We start from the raw sequence: 21,418 nt of genomic DNA, 5'->3' as shown, positions 1-21,418 counted from the left end.
TTCAATGGGCACACTTCTGCCTCTATTACAGAAAAAGTGTGGCACCTTCAAGTTAAAGCTTAATGAAGTTCTTTAACACGAAGCACCTTAAATAAAGAACATATTAGAAAACAAAAATTAAAGAAAAATTAAACAAGTAAAATACATAAAACAGTAAAACACATCAAGAAAACAATTCCTGCCACAGAAACTAAACTGCATAAAATGTATGTTAAAATCTGCCAAAATGGGAGAAACCCAGGCATCTAAAAGAACATCTGATACTGGTCAGCCTCATTCTCATCATGACTGCTTAAAAAGAAGAATTTTATTTCCTTGACAGTTTTGCCACTGTCCATAGGCAGCCCACTAGGGCTACATGTACACTACGAGACACTGATCAAAATGACACCAAACACTGAAAGTTTCTGAATTCTTCTCAATCACAGTCACCAATAAAATGTGTCAGTCATAGGAATAGCTACATAATAATTCTCCCTAAAACAGAAATACAGGTACCTCATTACTCTGCACTATAACGGTTAAACAAAAACTCTGTGCAGTACACCATAATGCCTACTTGAAAAATTGGTTAGTCGCTCTCAGTGTTTTAGCCAGTAGTTAGCTCTGTTGGCAAAAAGGGATAAAGCCCTGACTAGGGCCCAAGTGAAGAGTTTGATTAGCTGCCTGGAAAACTAGTGGACCTGTTGGGGGTGGGGGGAGGGTTTAAAAGCCTGCTCATCTCCTTAACAGAAGAAAGGTTTGGCTCATGTCTGGGATTATACAACATTTAATTTCTTCACTGGAGACGAGAAAACTAGTTCCAGGAGGTGGGGTTTATTGTGAGCTTAAAGAACCCATGAAAGTAACTGACAATCACGCACTATGACCACCTTCATGCTATCCTGGCAGAATGCATGCTAGACATGTTTGAGGAATTATAGATAAAGACAAAACTCTGATCCCAGATTAGTTAACAGCACCACTTCAGGTTTGCTTGTTCCTCGGAGAGTGAGCTGTCTATAGGGTCTTACCTCAGAAGCCTAGGGGGAACAAACAGGCCAAATGAGTGGTGGAAGAGGTTTGATGGTTAGCAGGAGACCAGGGAGCAAAAAAAAAAAACCTTTAGTAACATGAGCTGTACTAGCACTTCTAAGTCATAACAGCATAAAAAATATTGCAACTGCAAAAACACCAATAATTCTGGATATCCACATACAACAATACTACTGTGGATGCATAATTTAACAGAAGAAATTGCTTCTCCCTCATTTAGCCTACAAGACATATTAACCACTCCAATCATACCACACCAGTATTCCCACTCTGAATATTACAGTTAAATTTTTTACTCAAACTCATCACCCCTCTATCTACTCTTAACTCGTCTCTCACTCTCAGCGATGTTGCACATCAACTACTGCACTCTCACTCATCTCTTGCTCTCAGGCAGAGTGATGCCCATTCTGCTTAAAACACTAACTTGACATTTATTCCCAACCTAGGTACCTAGTAGGCTTCTGTACACACTTTCTCTCAGCCTATGTGGCAGATATGAATGTACAGAACCTATCTTCCATTTTCTTTACTTTGGCCTAGATGACAGACAGACTGCTGCACCCTCCCCCCCCTAACCCATGCACTTTCTCTTAGCCTAGGTGGCAGGCTGCTGCACTTTCTCTTTCATCCCTTTACTCCTATTGGTACAAAGTTCAATACTCCCATCCCTCTCACCAGCTCTCTTGCTCTTCAGCTGTGTCTTACGCAGCTCTCTCCTTTGACTATTATCTTCTTTTCTTCACTCAACCCAAGTGTCATTTAGGTTGAAGCACTTTCTCAAGCCATATGTATCAGTCTCATACAAATCATATTTACTACATCTCACTCATAGATTGCACTTAGTCTGACACACACACACACACACACACACACACACACACACACACACAGTGGAAGGAGTGCTGCTTTTCAGTCATTACTTCAAAATTGTTCTTCCCATGACCTACGATCTCCCAGTTTCATCCCCTTCTTTTCTTACCTTAACTTCTCTGATAATCATTTGAAGAATAATGATCTTTAAGACCTATCAGGCTTCTTCATTTGCCTTTCCTTACAGCTTGCCTCCTTATCATGTCATCTCATGTATAAAAACCATCACTCACACATTTTACACCTACAACTCCCATTATCCAGATTCACAAAGTCAAGTGAGTGGGTTAGTGTGTGGCAAAGGAGGCAACCAAGGCTGTAATCGTCATATCATTTTTTTTTTCAATTTAATGCTCCACACAAGTACAAGAGAAGGACAGTGATGAAAAGTTTTAGGACCTGGCACTCCTTTTTAGGAAGCAGCAAATGACAGATTGGAGAATGTACCTTTTTTTTTGATACTCTAGTACAGAAAGTGAGGGAGTTGGGTAAGTGGAACTCCTACTTAGGAGAGAAGGAAGGAGCACCAGATTTTATTTTGTCTGCTCTCATGCAGTGCATGATAGGGAAGAGTATTAGGACTTGGCTGGCGCTAGTGTTGAGGGATCACATCAAGGAGCAGCACTGAGTGCCAAAAAACTATAACCTTTCTATAAAACTCCAAACCCTCCTCCTCCAAATGCACTGCACTCTACCCTACTGGCACACCGACCAGGTAGCCAGCTACATGACCCTGCCCAGTCATTTGGGTCCCATTTCTATGCCCTGCCCTCAACCTTCATTTAACATACACTACAAAAAAAATATAACTTCTTCTTTTTAAACTGTAGCAAACAGTTGCTACAATTTATATACTCTGTCTGCACAAAGCTCTTCAGCACTTAAAAAAAAAAAAAAAAAAGATATTTTTAAACCACACATAGCGCTACAGTGCTTGCGTTTGAATGTAAATGCAATCCTGGATTTTAAAAGCTGGGATTGCATTAAACAGTGATTGTGATTGGGATCGACTGATCATGCCCCCAACACTTCGTGCCCCAGGGCAGCTGCCCCTCTTGCATCACTCAAGGTATGCTACTGCATACATCAACAACACATCAATATCTAAAGGAATAATACCCCCAAGCCTTAAAGCACACTATAGCATTTTCTCTCTCCCTAAAGTATCCTCCCCAAAACCCATAAAGATTTTCAATCTGTACTCTTTGCCACTAGCTAAAATATTCATTTTTTTTTTTTTTTGCAAACAATTGCTTAAACAGGCAATATAATTTCAGAAACACCTTTAACATAACTACAGCTCTACTCTTGGCAAATGACTCAATGTACAGTAATATCAATGATGGTCTCATTATAGTCGAGATATTCATTAACATGACTAGGGCATTTGAAACTATAAACCACAAGCTGCTCCTCAACCAATTACTGAACTTGTTCTTTGGTCATAACACCAATAAATGGTTCCAAAGTTACCTTGGAAAGAGAACATTTCAAGTATACACCAACATCCATATGTCTTCTCATGGAACTTTTAACACTCAGGTTTAAATGGAGAGATGAAATCTTAAGAAAATAGTAGTAGTAGTGGAGGAACTGAATTCAACCTAAGGTTTTGGTGAGTACCTTCATGGGGCGGACCCTGTTCTTACAAAATATCACCAAGACGACACTGACATATATACTGTACTTTATATATCACGAAGAAAGATAAGCTAAAAAAAAATAAAGAAGCCTGGGTGAACAGCTCCCACGATAAACAAGTCCCCAATCTTGGTGAAGGAACTGGTGCCAGAACTGGAAAAAAGGCAGAGCAGAATCCTCAGGTCATGGAAACATTTGAAACGCAAGGGTAGGGATGTATCCCTGCCCCAACTCCCCCATGGTAGAAAGAAATAATACATTAAAAAAAAACAGAAACTGAAAGGCTAAAAAAGAGGCACAGAGATGACAAAGAAAACTACTGAAGAGAAGGAAGAAATTGTGCATTACAAATTACACAAGAAGCTCAGAATTTTCAGACAGAGGATACTTAAAAAGACTAAGAGAAATTAGAAGAAAAATGTTTGCACATGAACAGATGTCAAAAGCTACAAATTAAAATGTATATTTTTTAATGCAACAGATCAATGAAAAACACTATATAGATGAATAAACATTAGGCCACCTGGAAAAAGATGCAATAGAGGACCTGAGAAAATATAAAGAAGATAAGAAGTTTGTGAAAGGTATAAAAAAAAAAAAAAAACATGGGCATAGGAAAGAAAGAGAGATCTGGCATAGTACAGTATTTATGCAAAGTAGAAAGGCCAAACTAATCAGTACAAACAATGTAGGTCCAAACATATTTGAAGAGAAATACAGGCAAAGACACCTAGATATGGAAATTTTCACAATACAATCAAGATCACAAAGGGTAAATGCTGAGAAGATTAGTGAAGTAAAAATGAAGAAATAAAAACTGAAGTGATTAGACGATCTGTGAAATAAAGGGCTTAGTGTGGGAACTTCAACACAGACAGTGACAGAAAATGATGACCAGTGGTCCTCAGCTTCAAGAGCTGTTGCTGGAACAGTATGCATCTGAACAGGATATACCACATGGAGATGTTTTGGAGCTTTTTATAGGAGACTTCCATTAAATTTCACTTAAAGTTGCACAACAAGAGAAGGAGCACAAAACATCCGCAACTCTGACTCTGGTAATGTTGTAGCGTGATGAGCTGATGCATCCCATATGAAGGAGCAGCAGACAATGCAGGAAGCACCTGAAGAGGATATTGTTACAGAAGGATGTTCTAGGACTTTCTGTAAAGGAAACAAGCAGCAAACAAGATGATCTCAGTCCGGAAGGAAATGGTCTAAGGAAAGACCTGTTTGACTTAAAAGAGATGGCTAGACATATTAAAATAACTGAAAAAAAAAATAGACTACAAAAAGCAAATAATATCCAAAGGGTTATAAGACTGGTAAAACAGATGAACATCAGCATAATTGTCAGCACTGACCACGTTTTCCTATTTTCTACATTGGTTGGGGTGTCACATTAAGTGTCACCATTTCTCAGTTCATTGCCACACTCCTTCCTTCTTCAATCGTCATGCCTGACTGTCGCAGATCTTCTGACACAATCCATCCATCTCTTTGCTGGATGCCCTCATTTCCTTTTGCCTTCCTCCTGTCTGTCCCAAATCGTCTTCAACAAACTGTCATCTGCTTTTTTGCACATGTGCCCAAACCTCAGTAATCTCTTCTCCTTGACCTTCTCTACAACTGGAGCTACTTGGGCTTCTGCTCTGATACCGCATTTCTTTCTCTGTCCTACCACCTCTAGCTTCCTCACCTACTATGCCTTCACTATCCAAGTGTTTGTGCCATACGGTATATTACTGATCGCACCATTTTGTACACACTACTTTTCAGCTCTTTGGCATTCTTCTGCCGTACACTACCCCTAACATAATGTGGCAGTTGGATGCAGCCCCTTTAATTCTAGCTTTGACCTCCTCATTTAGACTTCCCTGCTCCTCAACCACCCATCCCAGATACCTGAAGCTGTTAACTTGGTTCATTATTTTCCCTTCTATCTCAATTCTCTGCTGCTTCTGATTTCTTGTATTTGCTGTCATTACACCTGACTTATCTGCACTTAGTTTCATCCTATGTGCCTTTCCGTTTTGCATTCCATTCCCCTATCCGTTGATGAAGTTCCTGTTTAAACTCTGCTAGTAATTCCACATTGTCTGCATACAGCCACTTTGTTGATCAGTCCCCTCCAACCTGTTTGCCAGTGTAGTTCATCACCAGTACGAACAGCAGTGGGCTCAAGGCAGAAACCTAACACATACCCATTACCCACAAGGAACCCATCTGAGAGTCAAAACACTGTTCATACTTGTCATCAGGTCCTTGCAAATAGCCTGCACTAATGTTTCTGGGATTTTGAACCATCGTAAGTCTGCCCAAATCAGCTTTCATGTGACCTTGCTGTATACCTCTGCCAATTCTAGAAATGCCCAATTGGATTCCTTTCTCATCTCTAGCTTCTTCTCAACTATCTGTCTCACTGTAAACACTGGGTTGGTTGTGCTGCATTCTGATCTGAATCTGAACTGCTCGTGTCTCATCTTACTTTCTACTACTCTCTGTATTCATTTATCAATCACTTTCTCAAGAACCTTCATGCAATGTGACAGGGGGTTGATAATTTAATACTGCCCACAGTTATGAATACCCCCCTTTGTGCTTGGATACTGGCACTAGTATGCTTATTCTCCAGTCATGTAGGATAGGTCTCTCTCTCTCTCTCCATACTGTTACAAGTACTCTCGGGAGCAATTTCTCCCCAGACTCACCCAACATCCGGATGTCTGTTGTGACTCATCAGAGCCTGCTCTTTTCCAGGATGTAATTTTCCTTAGAACTGTTCTTCTTATGATGGGCTCCTCCTCTTCTTTCACTTTATGCTATGTCTAGGGCATTTCAGCTTCTGTGGAATTTTCTTTATTCAGAGGTTGCTGGAAGCACTCCTTCCCTCTGTATTGGATGTCATCTGGATTCCTAAGCAGGTTGATGCTAGCATCTTTTATGGAGGGTATTTAATGACCATCTTAATTATTCTACATTTGCCTTGTAACTCGGTAGAGATTTTTTGTGGCATATACTGAGACACTTTTCAGAAGCTGGTAGAGTGCCTCTGATGCCTTGTTTTTGCTACTGCAAATGCTCTTTTTGCCTCTGTTAGCCAGACAGTATTCCTTCTTAGCCTGGTCCGTCTTTTCTCTCAGTCTTTTCTGCACTCCTCCTTTCTTTTGATGACTTTATGGATATCTGCATTCCACCAGCAGAACACAGTAATCATAACAAAAAAGTCATTTGATATAAAATAAATATAGAATATATTATTGTGCAGTTAAATTAATAAAGTGCCACCAGAAAAATGGAAAGAAAGGGAACAAGCAGAATGTCACCATGGATGCAGTGAACAGTGAAATCTATAAAACAATTAAGCCAAGAACCATCACTATTAGAAGAATACAGAAAAGGACCAGATCATCAAATACACATAGAAAGACAGACATGGTAAATGCAATCCATAGTATCAAAACAGAATAAGATATATCATACACCATTTCCAATAATAAACTAAAAATATCACAACAAGCAGAAAAACTTAGTCAAAACTGGTGTTAACATAAATGGCGAAATTTCTTCCCGGGCCTTGACTAAAAAGTGGTTTATCCCAGTCGGACCTTCCTGGTAAACAAACATTAAATAAATAAATAAAAATAAATATAAAGGAAAAGTACAACATAAGTAATTCACGGATGACCCTAAAAGGTTTTACAAGGAAATGGGAAACAAAGCAAAACCACCAAAAATAAGAAATATGTACATCTGGAGACTTATCTATGAAGACCTTGCTGAGCATAAAGATGCTGAAAGGAAAGAAGAATTAAAAGAATCTGTAAGGAGCTCTAATGTTAAGGATATAAAGTGGAATGAAGTAAATCAGATGAAAATTACAAAAAACGTCTGACTAGAAAACCCCAGGCCAAGACAGTACCTAACCTTCTGGTTAATAACATCTTTACACAAAGATCTAACCATGAACAAAAATTACTTGTATCGCATCTGAGACAGATATCAACCTGGTTAACATCAAGAAAAATGAAGAAACGACTCCATAAGAGTGACCCTTCAAGCCATCATACACAAATGTCAAAATAACAATAAAAATAAAATAAAAAACAACATGCCTTCTATAATACACAAATTACGTACTAGAATTGATGCTGATAGAATTAATCATTTACAAACAACTCAGTTATGCTAATTGCTATATATGACTTTCTTTATTCGGAGTTTTTTCTTTTTTCAAAAAGTTTATTTTGTTCTAAATATCATTTGCTGCTAAACAAAGCCATAATAGGGAATTGTAAAAAGGGAAATAATCTATGCATAGCATGAACAGATAAACAGCAACTGACAGAATCTCACATTCATGGTAATGGAATGCTTACAGATGTGCAAAACACTCACTAAACTAATCAATTACACTGCAGTCGACCATGAAACACTGGCATATCACTTTTCAGCTGAGCCATGAAAAAATGGCAAATTACTATGCTAGGGATAAAAATTCAAAGGTGATTCTTTGTCATTGCTTTTTTTGCCTTGCCCTCAACCCATTAATGGAAAACACACTAGAACTAAAAAATATATTTTTTTCACTCTATCTATCTTTGTTTCCTGGCCTATTTTAACACCTCAAAATCACTCTAAGTGCTTTATTTGTAATTTTAGCCTTTTTCCACAACATGGCTACCAATGGGGCTTGTTGTATCAATGTGATCTTGTTTTCTCTCAGCCCTTTCTCTTTCCCATAATGCTTTGTATGACTCATGCCAGACATAAGGAAGTAACTGTGAATTTCCATGCCATTGTCATATAATGGGATTTGTGAGAGTCACCATTATCTTCTTTAATTTCTGTAAAAGGACAGCTTCTTTTCTGTCACTAATCACCCTCATTTATGTTTGGCTCAGAGATGGTTTTACACTACACTTAGAAGTCATACAGATACAGCCAGAAAAGTAGCTACACTGCAGGCTTTTGTTCAAGGTTTTCTTTTGTAGTCTAAGAGGAATTGATTCTGCAAGGGTCTCTCAGTGCAGTGACAGTTTTAAGTGTGAGGTGAGGGGGCAGTGAATTCCTCTTGGACTACAAAACAAAACCATGAACAAAGGCCTGCAATTTAGCTACTTTTCTGGCTGTAGCTGGATGACTTCTATGTATAGTGTAAAACAACCTCTGGGCCAAACATAAATGAGAGTGATAAGAGACAGAAAAGAAGCAGCCCTTTTACAGAAGGTAAAGAAGATAACAGTGATTCACACAAATCCCATTACATGTCAATGGCATGGGGATTTATAGGTTAGTACTAGGCTAACTGCCTTTGTGGGCCATTTTAAGCCTAGCCAATTACCCATGTGAGAATTAAACCCTGCACCTTTTGCTTATAAGGTAAACACCTTAACCATTAAGCCAACCTCCCACAACAGGGAAGGTTACTTCCTTATGCCTGGCATGAGTCATATAAACCATTATGGGAAAGAGAAAGGGTTGAAGGAGAACAAGATCACGTTGATACATCAAGCCCCATTGGTAGCCATGTTTTGAAAAACAGTGATTTTTAGATGTTAAAATACATCAGGAAACAGAGTGAAAAAAAAAGATTTTTTAGATCTAGGGTGGAGTTTTCCTTTAAGCTGTTTACTTAAATTAGACTATGGTTACAGTTTGGCTCTCAGAATCCAACCTTGTTTAAACAGTTCTCAACTACTTTTTGTGGAGGACTTAAAATTGTATAGTTCATCAGATGAGTTAAAAAAAAAGTTCAGCTGTATAAGTTGTATTTTCCCATTACAATAGATGATCGAATTCTTCACTGATGCAGTAGCAACTGAGTGACCTCCCAAACCTCTTGTACTGATTGTTTTTTCAGTGATAAGAGGTTTTGGAGGTTGCTCAGTTGGAAGTTCTAGCTTTGCCGGAGTTTTCATTTTGTTTTTACTGACTTTTTCAGTGACATTCTCACTTATTGTTTTAGTTTGTTGTTTGGGATATTTTTGCAGTGACCCTAATGATAATGAACATCAGCTAGGTATAACAGTCCTGTGTTTCTTATGCTTAGTCAAACACACTGCTTGTGCTGTGCTGACGAGGTCATAAGGCCGAAATATGCATATCCAGAGCTAGTGGGATTTGGCTTTATTGGCCTGAAATGGTCCATTAAAATGATGAAACAAGTCATGGGCATTCAGAATCACCAGTTAGTGGAAACACCTGATGTTCATAAGGGTCATTTACATATACCCCATGTGCCTCTGGTACAACAGGTTTGGGAGGTCACTCAGTGGAAGTTCTAGCTTTGCTGGAGTTTTCATTTTGTTTTTACTTTTTATAAAGCCCAAAACTAGAATTTAAAACTCCAGAGTGAAAATTCTGGGTGTGTGCGTTTTAGAAACAAATCTTTCTTTCTCTAATACTCTGGCTAGAGGTATCATGAGAATCATAGAAGTTGTGAACTCTAGGATCATGACAAATTTGCTTGCAGAACTCTGAGACTGATTTGAGAAGCTCAGGAAACATTCCATATAAAAATCCCCCTTCCCTTGTATTAAAGGGCCTACTAAAGAGAAGAATCGATAAGGCATTCCAAGAACACAATCTTGAGAGACAGCCTCAAGGAGGACGATGTAGTACTCACCTGGAATCTCAGATTGGTCAAAGAGAAGTAACCAATTTTAATTACTCTTGACACATGGAAAAAGACTCTGCAAACATAAGCAAATTGTCTGAAATAAGGAAATAATTGAATGTCATTCAGTCTGCAATAAGCTATGACTGGGGCAAGCCATTTTGTGAATACACCTGATGTTGCACATAAACTGAAGCATAATGCAGAAAAGTAACTGATAGTGTGACCCAGAAACACAGAACCTTAGAAATTTGTAGGTTTAGAGATACCAAGTAACTCATGGAAGAAATGAGGGGTAATGATTCTACTAGGTCAACATTTTGAACTTTAACCTACAGATTTAGCAATGAAAGATCTAGTACTGGTCTCCAACAAACCTCTTTCCTTGGTACCAGAAACATTCTGGAGTAGAAGCCTTCGTCCCTTTGACTTACAGAAAAGGGTTCTATTACTCGTTGGGTATGTAAAGACTGAAGAACCTAGGGACACATTCTGTTTGGCTTGGAGGGTGGGGAGGTATTCCGCTGAAAGGAGGTTTTTGCTTCCAGTGCAATCTGTAACCCTCATGTACCACTTTTAACACCCATGAGTAGAAACAATCTTTTGCCACAAGAAAATGTTGAGGGCCTGTTTTTAGGACAGATTTGAGACTGATTGAGGGAGAGGGAAGAGAGTAAAGAATGTATGCATAGTCATTCTGTGCTGCTTTGTCTCTTTTACCGAAGACCCCCTATTTCTTCTTCTTGTTACTGTCCTCTAGCCATCTCTTTTTTGTAATTTGTTTGCCAGAATAAGACTAGCTGTATTTATTTGGCTTTGCTACATAAGAGGGAGGCCTAAAAGATTTGTACTGGGGTACAAGAAAAATTCAAACAATATCTCCTTATCTAAAGCTGAGCCCAAGATTTCCGAGATTTTACTTCATCAGCAATCACTTGGTTACTTACCAGTATATCTTCTCAACACTGTAACAGTGACCCTAGACACAGTATGTACACAATCATATACACTTTTCAAAACATACTTGGATACCTGAGAAAGGGAAAAACAATTTGGTGGTAAAAACAGCTTTCTTCTGTAGGAAGAATTCTCTCAGAATATCCATATAACAAAGCATAAATTACACACATATGCTTGGTAATTCGGAATTCTGAAGGCTATAGTGGATAAAAACACTTCATGGCTAGCTACAGGTCACTATCTATGGCCTTAGAGTCTCCCAACTGTTACACAAACCTACTAAAAGCCTTCACGATCCAACCACAGTATTCATGGGTAACTTTAACTACCCCTCTATAGACTAGGAAACTTACACTCTCAAACTCACAGACAAAACTTTTCCTGGACTTGAACACAAATACCCTGGAACAGACAGTGGCATGCGCCAAGCAGAGGATCAAACATACTGGATCTGGTACTCACCAACATGGAAGTGTATTGCATCCTCCTCCCCCCATGTCAGATCCTCTATACTGAGGTCAAATCACAATGCTGTCACCTCTGAAAATCAAGCTGGAAAACCCAGTTAAACCAGTAACGGTTAGGAACTATTCTAAAATAAAGTACATCATATTAAGTGACAGTCTGTTAAAATTCAAGGCTCCCCCTAACCCCGGGATCATAGCTATCTATGCAGAATTATTCACAGAGTCCCTACACAAACATGTGAATGGCTGCACAGTGGCTGCAATACCTACCATAAGTAAACACTAAAAACAAATCGCACTGGGAGAATCTTCCCCTAAACATGATACATAACAAATGAAGAAAACTCACAGCCAAAATCAGGAAGAGCAACTCCCTAAAAGACAAGTGCTCACTTGTACTATTAAATAAGAAACTAAAAGGTTTAATTAAGTTCAAAAAAGCCAACTACAAGTTCAGGGTAGCCTTGCAGGCTAAGGACAACCACAAGGCCTTCTTCAGTTATGTCTGGAATCTTACAGGTAACGCACAGCAGGTTGCTGAACTGGTGGTGAATGGTGTCACCTTCACTGATCCGGGTGACGCAGCAAATTTACTGGCTGATCATTTCAAACTTCATCCTCACTCCTCCCCAGCTCCAACCAGATAAAATCCCCTCCAACATACTACCCCCAACTATTAGCACATACCAGGTGCTGGCAGCACTAGCTACAGTAAATAATGAAAAAATAATAGTATGTATGTCTTTCGGCTTATCCCAATTAGGGGTCACCACAGCAGAACGCCGGTCCATTAATGATTGGCAGTTGATTTTTACGATGCCAAGCTGCCAGCCCGATGCCAATGAAAGAATAATAGTATTCGGTTTTATTTAGTATATTCACTGTCTTTTCAAAACTGTTGCTAGCATGATTATTAGCTTGAATAAAAAGCTGCAAGAATGATATGAAAATAAAGGGTTAATTTAGAATAGTATAAAATGCTAAAAATTAGGAAGTAGTATGTGTGCTGGCAAACGTATATAACTTAATTAGATATAGGCATCCATGTAAAGGAGTATGTTATTGAGAAACAAAGTCTGTAAAAATAACTGTGCAGATGGAAGCTGGAAAGACATCAACGAAGTAAAAATACGTAACATCAAGCAGGATAAAGTTAGAACATCAAGTTTCAGACAGTGCTGGAACACCACGTTTCACATAATGCAAGGCTGAGTTTCCCTGGACCACTGAACTTGAAAAAGAACCAAGGACAAATCATAAATTAGAAGAACAAAGAAAGGTGTTATACAAAACAAGACTGTAATACATCAGACTTTGGTATAAATATGTGTGTGTATAAACAAGCTTTGGGAATTTGCCATAGAGAGCTGACAGCATCTGTATTGCATGCTTGTAGATCCAAAAGAAAAATGTAATAGTAAAATTGTACTAACTGAAGCAGTTTGTCTCGGTGTATTTATTGTACTTAGTACAATAGAGTATTAAAGTAGTTGGTCATACGAGTTAAATACTGTGGTATGCATGTGTACTAATGCAAGAAACCAACAGAAGTCGTGCGTATATAATTTTGCAATGGCAAGCCACAGTTGTCGGACCAAATGGTTTCTTCTTGTGACAACTACAGCTTCTTTTTTATTTTATTCAGTTAGTATGTCCAGTTGCAGCGCTGCCTTCTTGTTTATCCTGAGCAAAAGGATACAGTTGCAGAACAGCTGATCTCTGCAAGTTCCACAGTTCCTGTATATTTAAGCAGCTGACTCTGCCAGCTGTGTTTGACCACCTTTTGGGAGAATCACCAAGGGACTTTCCATGCTTTCTCGACAGAAGAATTGATCATCTTCCACATAGAAACTGGTAATTCCCTTTTTGTTTTTCATTCTACAGCATGGATGCCATAAAACACAAAAGTGTAAAGTGTAAGACTACCTTTCAGGTAGACAGTAATAATAGTCCAGCACATGTATGGTCAGGATTTAAAGATTGGTATAAACAAAACAGTAGCATATGTAGTACTTTACTAGGTAAAGTTGATGTCAATGCTTTATGCAAATGCATTATGTTTGACTGGTATCTTAAACAGCAACATCATTGGTATGACAGTAGATGTTTATTGTGCAAATCATATGAAACTGCTTTGTGTGTGCAATGTCATAAAAGTAATGGTAAATAACCAGATGCATTATGCATTATATCCTGTTACCACATGTAAAATGTTAATTTCAGAGTTACAATATCAGTCAAGTCAGTTATTTACAGAATCTTCTGTACATCTTGCTAGCAAAAGTGGCATAAAACCACTGCACATTACAAAACAGATAAAAACAGAGATGAGGTTCATGGTGATCTGACAAAAAGATTTAACAGACTTCAAAGACACAGTCAGAGTGAGTTCAAAAAGTTCAGGCAACATATGCAAACACTTTCAGAAGTGATAAGAGTTTTAAAGTCAGCAAAACAAAATACTGACAAATATAATCTGGTTAGTAAAGAGTTAAAGCAACAGCAGTTGACTACGCTGGTAGGAAATAATTTACGATGTTCTATTTTATGTTTAGAAAATAGTTAAGCGTGCATAGCAGAAACTTTCATTCAGTTAAAGCAAGGCACTTAAATGGTGATTCTCAAACCATTTCAAATAACAAAACAGTTCTAGGGCATATAAATCAAATGAAAGTAGTTAAATGCAGTAAAGACATGATGTCACAAGACTGACTGCATGTATTATCTTTTCACCTAAAATGCAGCAAAAGGCACACAACAGCAAATGCAAATCATGTAAATATATCTGTTTTAATCATGTGTTAGTTAAGCCAATATCTCTTTTGTTTCTTACAATATTTTGTAATTGTATAATAGCATCAAAAATAGCAAAGACTCCAGCAAAAACAGTATTCAAAAACAATATTATGCATAGTTAGGCAAGTTAATGTTTATTACAACTCCATTCTAATATCAAGTTGCAAGTATATTAACAAATGACTGAAGGTGCGGGTAAGTGCTGAAAGAGTTGTGGGGTAAGTGTCTGGAATGCACAGAAAGGAAAAAAAAAGTATGCAAGCTCAAATCTTTCCAGGCTGGAATGGGTAGTTACAAAAAATTTTGCATAACATAAAATGTTACTGGTACTGAAATTTATAAGGTCAAAGAAACAAGACTGGTTGCCAGGCCAAATGGCTTATGTTTTTCTAAAACATTTCTATTAAGTATTCACGTGCAGCATTAAGCAAAAAGTACAACAGTCTACAAAAATCCTGCTTGGTAATTGTAAGAAGACGTCACAATTGTGCATACATGTCATTAATAATCTGTTTGCAAGTAAATACTATGCAGAGTACAGTCAGTACATGGGCTATAGTATGCGGTTAAATTATGCAGGTTCCCTAACAAAAAAGGAAGGGTACAAATACCTACTAGTAGCAGTAAAAGTCTTTTCAAAATGGGTAAAAGCAATTCCTACTACAACTTTGACAGTATAGGCAACAGCAAAAGCTTTATAAAAATATTTTCTGTTTTTAAAAATGGCCAAAAAAATTAGTAAATGTGCAAGACCAAAGAGTCACAGTCTAGGTGACCGCCAAAAAGGAAAGAATACATTAAATTCTCACAGCATAAAGCAAATAAACAACACTGCAATAAAATAATGTATGCTACAAGGGGGTAGGGCATACTTTCAGTTTTACACTAACTGTGTAAACAGTGCTGCAAAAGGGACTAAAATAAAAGTACAAAGTGTTAATACCAAAAATACATTTTAATGTTTCAAGTAATGTAATTAGCAGGTTTCAGTTTAATGCTAAGTTTGTAAACTGGACTGAGTGTACATTACAGCCATGTATGTACAAATGCAAAAACAATCTGTATAAGCAAGTGTATTCTGTACAGTATATAGTTTTTTTTCAAAAAACTAGACTGCAATGCCTTTGCAATAAAATCCTCAAGCATTGTCAATAAATTACTGTACTGGACATCACTGTATAAAGTCATATTCAGCAACTGCAAAATACAGCTCCATAACCGGTAATGCTTGTTATCATTGTGTTGACAATATAAAACTGTGTTAACTTGCTGTATCAAAACAAAACTAAAGGTTTTGTTTCTCAATGTGTTTCAAGTTAATAGCAATATAACTTGACTAAAAAGTACATACTATATAGACCATTTTGTATTTAAAATAAAACAGAGGGAATTTATACAGTGATAAATATGTTTAAAATATAAATGCATGTGCACATCTATTTGCTAATTAGATGCATATACACATCTGTTGCTATAATATATGTAGAAATAATATAGTTAGTTAAATACATGTATTTCTGTTGGCTAGCATACATATATTCTGGTACAGCTTGAGACAAGCTGAATGTTTAGTGTCTGGAACATGCTTCAAGGACTATAGATAAAAATGCAGCTGCAAGACAAGGCACGCAGCATTCAACACACATCTGCATTTCATTTGCATCATTCTGAACATCAAAACAGAGGGAATTACAATATTTTACAAATAAAACTTAAGTTAGGAAAATGCTACACAAAACAGAACACAATAAAATTTCAGTTGTAAAAAGCATACAGCATGTACCTTTGGGAGGATAACATTTAACACAAATATAACAGCATGGTTAGCTGAAAAAGGTCAGGCATACATAAAAGTAGAGAGAAAAATCACAGCTCTATCTCTATTAGATGCTGTACATTACCTCAAAAATGTAACAGTTCTGACAAGGAAAGACAACATGCAAAAAATGTCACAGTGTGTAGACAATAACACAAAAAATAAGAATAAACTCAACAGGGGAAAAAGGGTATGATTTCTACCAATACTCTGTTTATTTGTATAAACAGCACAGTAATACAAGAAAAGGACCATGGGTTAAAATACTTACATTTTTGGGTAACAGGCCAGTACTTCATACAGGTCAAATGGTAAAAATACCATCCACTTGTATTATGATAGGACAATACCAAAAAACAATATTGCACTTCAGTATTACATTTCCAAGTTTTAAACATACCAAATGCAGATTTAAAAGAGCGTGGTATGAAAACTAGTATGACAAAATATCTCACAGATTGTACATTTACAAGCACAATGGAATCCTACTATTTAGTAAGTCATTACAAGCATCTTTGATAGATTACAATTTAGTATTAATGTACCTAAATTTGTAAATTAAACAAAATGTTGTGTAAATGGACAATATTGCCTTCAAATTTCAAAATGTTTGTTAAAGTGGCACCACAGTTTGTGTGTGTGGTTTCAAATAACCCAGTGCTAACAGTAAAAGACAAAAACAGAAGCTGACACTGCCCATAACTGGTGGGGCATATTCACAGGGTGGTCAACTTCTGGAACCAAATTGGTTAATACATGTGGTGTTGGTAGTTTTGGGGGTCATAATAATAATGACAGCTTGGAATTATTTCATATGCAGCAGGTTGTGAAGAGTTGCAATAACTCAGCAAATCATGATTGTAAACATGAACAAAGTGGTAAATGCTGTAAATAGCGATGCTGACGAAACAAATACAGTCTTTTCTTTAACTGAAGTTTAATCCATTCCTCAAAAAAAATACAATAAGGGGAACTGAAAGAATAATAGTTTTCTGTTTTATTTAGTATATTCACTGTCTTTTCAAAACTGTTGCTAGCATGATTACTAACTTGAATAAAAAGCTGCAAGAATGATATGAAATATAAAGGGTTAATTTAGAATAGCATAAAATGCTGAAAATTAGGAAGTAGTAAGTGTGCTGGCAAACATATATAGCTTAATTAGATATTGGCATCCATGTAAAGGAGTATGTTACTGAGAAATAAAGTCTGTACAAATAACTGCACAGATGGCAGCTGGAAAGACATCAACGAAGTAAAGATAGGTAACATCAAGCAAGATAAAGTTAGAACATCAACTTTCAGATAGTGCTGGAACACCACGTTTCAGATAATGCAAGACTGTGTTTCCCTGGACCACCAAACTTGAAAAAGAATCAAGGACAAATCATAAATTAGAAGAACAAAGAAAAGTGCTATACAAAAGAAGACTAATACATCAGACGGAGGAAAAAAAAAGACTTTGGCATAAATGAGTGTGTATAAACAAGCTTTGGGAATCTGCCATAGACAGCTGACAGCATCTGTACTGCATGCTTGTAGATCCAAAAGAAAAATGTAATAGTAAAATCGTGCTAACTGAAGCAGTTTGTCTCAGTGTATTTACTGTAGTTAGTACAATACAGTTTTAAAGTAGTTGGTCATACTAAGAGTTAAATACTGTGGTATGGATGTATACTAATGCAAGTAAAAGCAAGAAACCAACAGAAGACTCGTATATAATTTTTCAAATACTACCACCCCCATAGGTCCTGGCAACATCCTTGGTTGCCTTCCGAACAGTCTAAAACGTGACCAATCAGGACCACTTGAGGCACTCTTCAACTACAGCCTTGAAACAGACTATGTTCCAAGTGAATGGAGGACCTCAACAGTCATTCCCCTCCATAAGGGCACACCATCAACTGAACAAAGGAACTATGGAACCATCAGTCTAACAAGCTTAATATGCAAAGCCATGGAATGAATTATGGAAATGGTAAAGAAGGACATTGGCAACCTACACATATTGGAAACATCCCACTTTGGCTTTAAGGGAAGGTCATGCCTACTTAACCTGGTAGACTTCTTTGAGAGGATAAAACAGTGCATAGTGCATATCTTGACCTAGCTAAGGCATTCAATACAATACCTTACTTAGGCATGGTTGATAAGCTTTCTGAGCTAGATGTAAATGCCTGCATAACTCAATGGACTGCTGTCTGGCTCACAGACAGGACCAAAAAAGTCAGGATCGTTAAGACCACCTCCACCAAAAGACTGGTTATCAGTGAAATATCCCAGGGCTCTGTGCTGGGCCCTGCTCTGGTTTATCATCCATTTCCCAGAAGCCAAGGTTAATTTTCCATGCCTCTGGCTCAACAAGTTCACAGATGACTATAAATACAGAGCAATTACAGACTCTCCCCAAGACACCATCACCTCGCAAGAGGGTTCAACACACACAAATGACTGGTGCCAAAGCAATGGCCTAAAACTCAATGCCAAAAAATGCATTACAATGCCCTTTGGGAGACTGTCAACCCAAGTTAACTACTCCATCGATAAAACACCTGTAAGAATCTACACAGTGCTAAGGGATCAATTAACATATGTACAAAGCAATCTGGCCTTTGATTGACAAGTAGCTAAGATAGTAAGAAAATCATTCTATGTTGCCCAGCTTATAGACAAGGGTGTGGCATCCAGGTCCAGAGAAGTTATAGTACCACTCTACTCGGCCCTTATCAGACCTATCATTAAATATAATGGTCAATCTTGCATGTATCTAACCAGACTTGCAACAGCTGGAACACCAACAAAATCTTCTCACTAGTAGAATTGCATTACAATGCCCTTTGGGAGACTGTCAACCCAAGTTAACTACTCCATCGATAAAACACCTGTAAGAATCTACCCAGTGCTAAGGGATCTATTAACATATGTACAAAGCAATCTGGCCTTTGATTGACAAGTAGCTAAGATAGTAAGAAAATCATTCTAGGTTGCCCAGCTTATAGACAAGGGTGTGGCATCCAGGTCCAGAGAAGTTATAGTACCACTCTATTCGGCCCTTATCAGACCTATCATTAAATATAATGGTCAATCTTGCATGTATCTAACCAGACTTGCAACAGCTGGAACACCAACAAAAGCTTCTCACTAGTAGAATTCAAGGAATGAACATCTTGTCCTACACTAAAGGCTTTGTCTCTGTATTCAGTCTACTACAGGCTGCTGAGAGACTATCTTTGGCTGGCTTACAGAACTTCTTCAAAACCCTGCCTTAATGGATCTGATGCACATACCCAAAACAAACAGCACCAGAGAAAAAAGTTATGTACTTACCATAATGTTCCATCTGAGTTGCTGCTTTTCATTTGACTTTAACCTGTGGGACCCAGATCAGACTCTGCTACAAGCTCCAAGCTCCTCCCCTACCCATAATGTCAGTCTCACTCCTCCCCTGATTGAATTTGTTGCAGAACAGCAGCACCCCAACCTAGATCATATTGCATATAAACCTGGCATTACCCACAAAGCTCATCAAGAAAAGGACTAGTCAGAACAGAGGAGCTATGACTCTTCTATCCAGTCCACTACACAGCCCACATGAGGCAAGGGGAAGGAGGGAGGGACGGTTGAAGACAAATGAAAAGCAACAACTCAGATGGAAAATTATGGTAAGTACATAACTTTTTTATCTTAAGTTGTTGTTTTCATTTGGTCTTCAACCTGTGGGACAGAGTCCCCAGCTACCTATAAACCCTGTGTGGTCCTCATGGATGGATGTTCTGGAGCATGGCTAAGCCAAAGGATGCCCTGCCTCTGGAAAGGAGGTCTAATTTATAATGAGAAATAAATGTGTGTGATGATGCCCAGGTAACTGCTGAGCAGATATCATCTAAAGAAACCCGGGACCAAAAGGCCACAGAAGTGGCAACAGACCTGGTGGAATGCATCCGGACATGCCCTTGTAGAGATAAACCTTTTGCTCAACAGACCAACAAAATGCATTCAGAAATCCATTGAGCAATAGTGACTTTAGAGACAGGCTTTCCCAAGAAGGGTTTAGAAAAGGAAACAAAAAGTTGATCAGTCTTGTGGAAGGATTTTGTTCTGTGCAAACAGAAACTCAGCTGCCTCTGAACATCAAGCAAGTGCAATCTGTACTCTCCTTTATTTTGGAAATTTGGGAAAAAAACTGGCAAACTGAGGACCTGGTTAATATTAGACTCTGATGCCACTTTCGGAAGAAATGACGGTTTAGTCTGCAAGGATACCCAGTCTTTATGAAATACTATAAGGGGACTTGACAGATAAGGCATGGAACTCAGAAACTCACTTGGCTAAGGTAATTTTAACAAAAAAGGCTGTCTTCCAAGACAGAAACTGCAACTCCACCATAGTCATTGGTTCGAAGGGGGGAGAAACCAGAGACTACAGCACTAAGTTGAGATCCCAAGGGGGTGCTGGGTCCTTATCTGGAGGCCTATGGAGAAAGGTACCTTTCAAAAAGGCCTTACAAAGCTTGGACAAAGCCAAAGAAGTCGAATTCTCGCCTATGTGAACATTAGAGATCGCTGTCAATTGTACCTTTACTGTAGAGAAGCTATCGCCATGATAAAAATATCTGCCAAAAACTCCAAAATGTCTGGAACTGGTGCAGTACAAGGATCCAGATCACGCTGAGAAGCCCAGATCAAGAAAAGCTTCCATTTACTCGAGTAAATTGACTTCTTTGAAGCAATTGTCATTGACTTCTTTGAAGCAGTCACCAAAGCCACAGATGAGGGTAAGGTGGTTCACACAGGTTATCTAGATCTCGCCAAGGCTTTCAACACCATCCCCCACTCTGGAATTATAGATAAGCTCACTAAACTAGGTATAAATCCCTATATCACAAGATGAATTTCCAACTGGCTCACGGACAGAACCCACACTGTGAAAGTAGCAGACTCCAAATCCAACTTCAGACCAGTGACAAGTGGAGTACCACAGGGTTCAGTCCTGGGTCCTCTCCTGTTTGGTATCTACTTCTCTGAGGTCTTTGGCTAACAAAGTTTGCAGATGACTGCAAACTAGGAGCCATGATCGAAACTCCTAACGATGTGGACATACTATAAAAGGGCCTCACTGAGACAGATGCTTGGTGTCAAAGCCACGGCCTGAAGCTCAATGCCAAAAACTGTATTGTCATCCCCTTTGGTGAAAACTCTGTACCCATGAACT

At 38.1% G+C, this 21,418-nt stretch overlaps 1 protein-coding gene across 1 annotated transcript in view; it reads right to left on the bottom strand.

The window, feature by feature from the left end:
- KIF13B (kinesin family member 13B) overlaps window positions 1–21,418 on the bottom strand; it is a gene marked incomplete in the record, with an annotated part of 3,953,176 nt that overhangs the window by 575,304 nt on the left and 3,356,454 nt on the right.

The sequence above is a fragment of the Protopterus annectens genome, chromosome 2.part1 (genome assembly GCF_019279795.1).
Source record: "Protopterus annectens isolate FY-2018-M chromosome 2.part1, PAN1.0, whole genome shotgun sequence".
In the NCBI taxonomy this organism is placed as follows: Eukaryota; Metazoa; Chordata; order Ceratodontiformes; family Protopteridae; genus Protopterus; species Protopterus annectens.
This window is presented reverse-complemented; position numbering and strand designations above follow the sequence as displayed.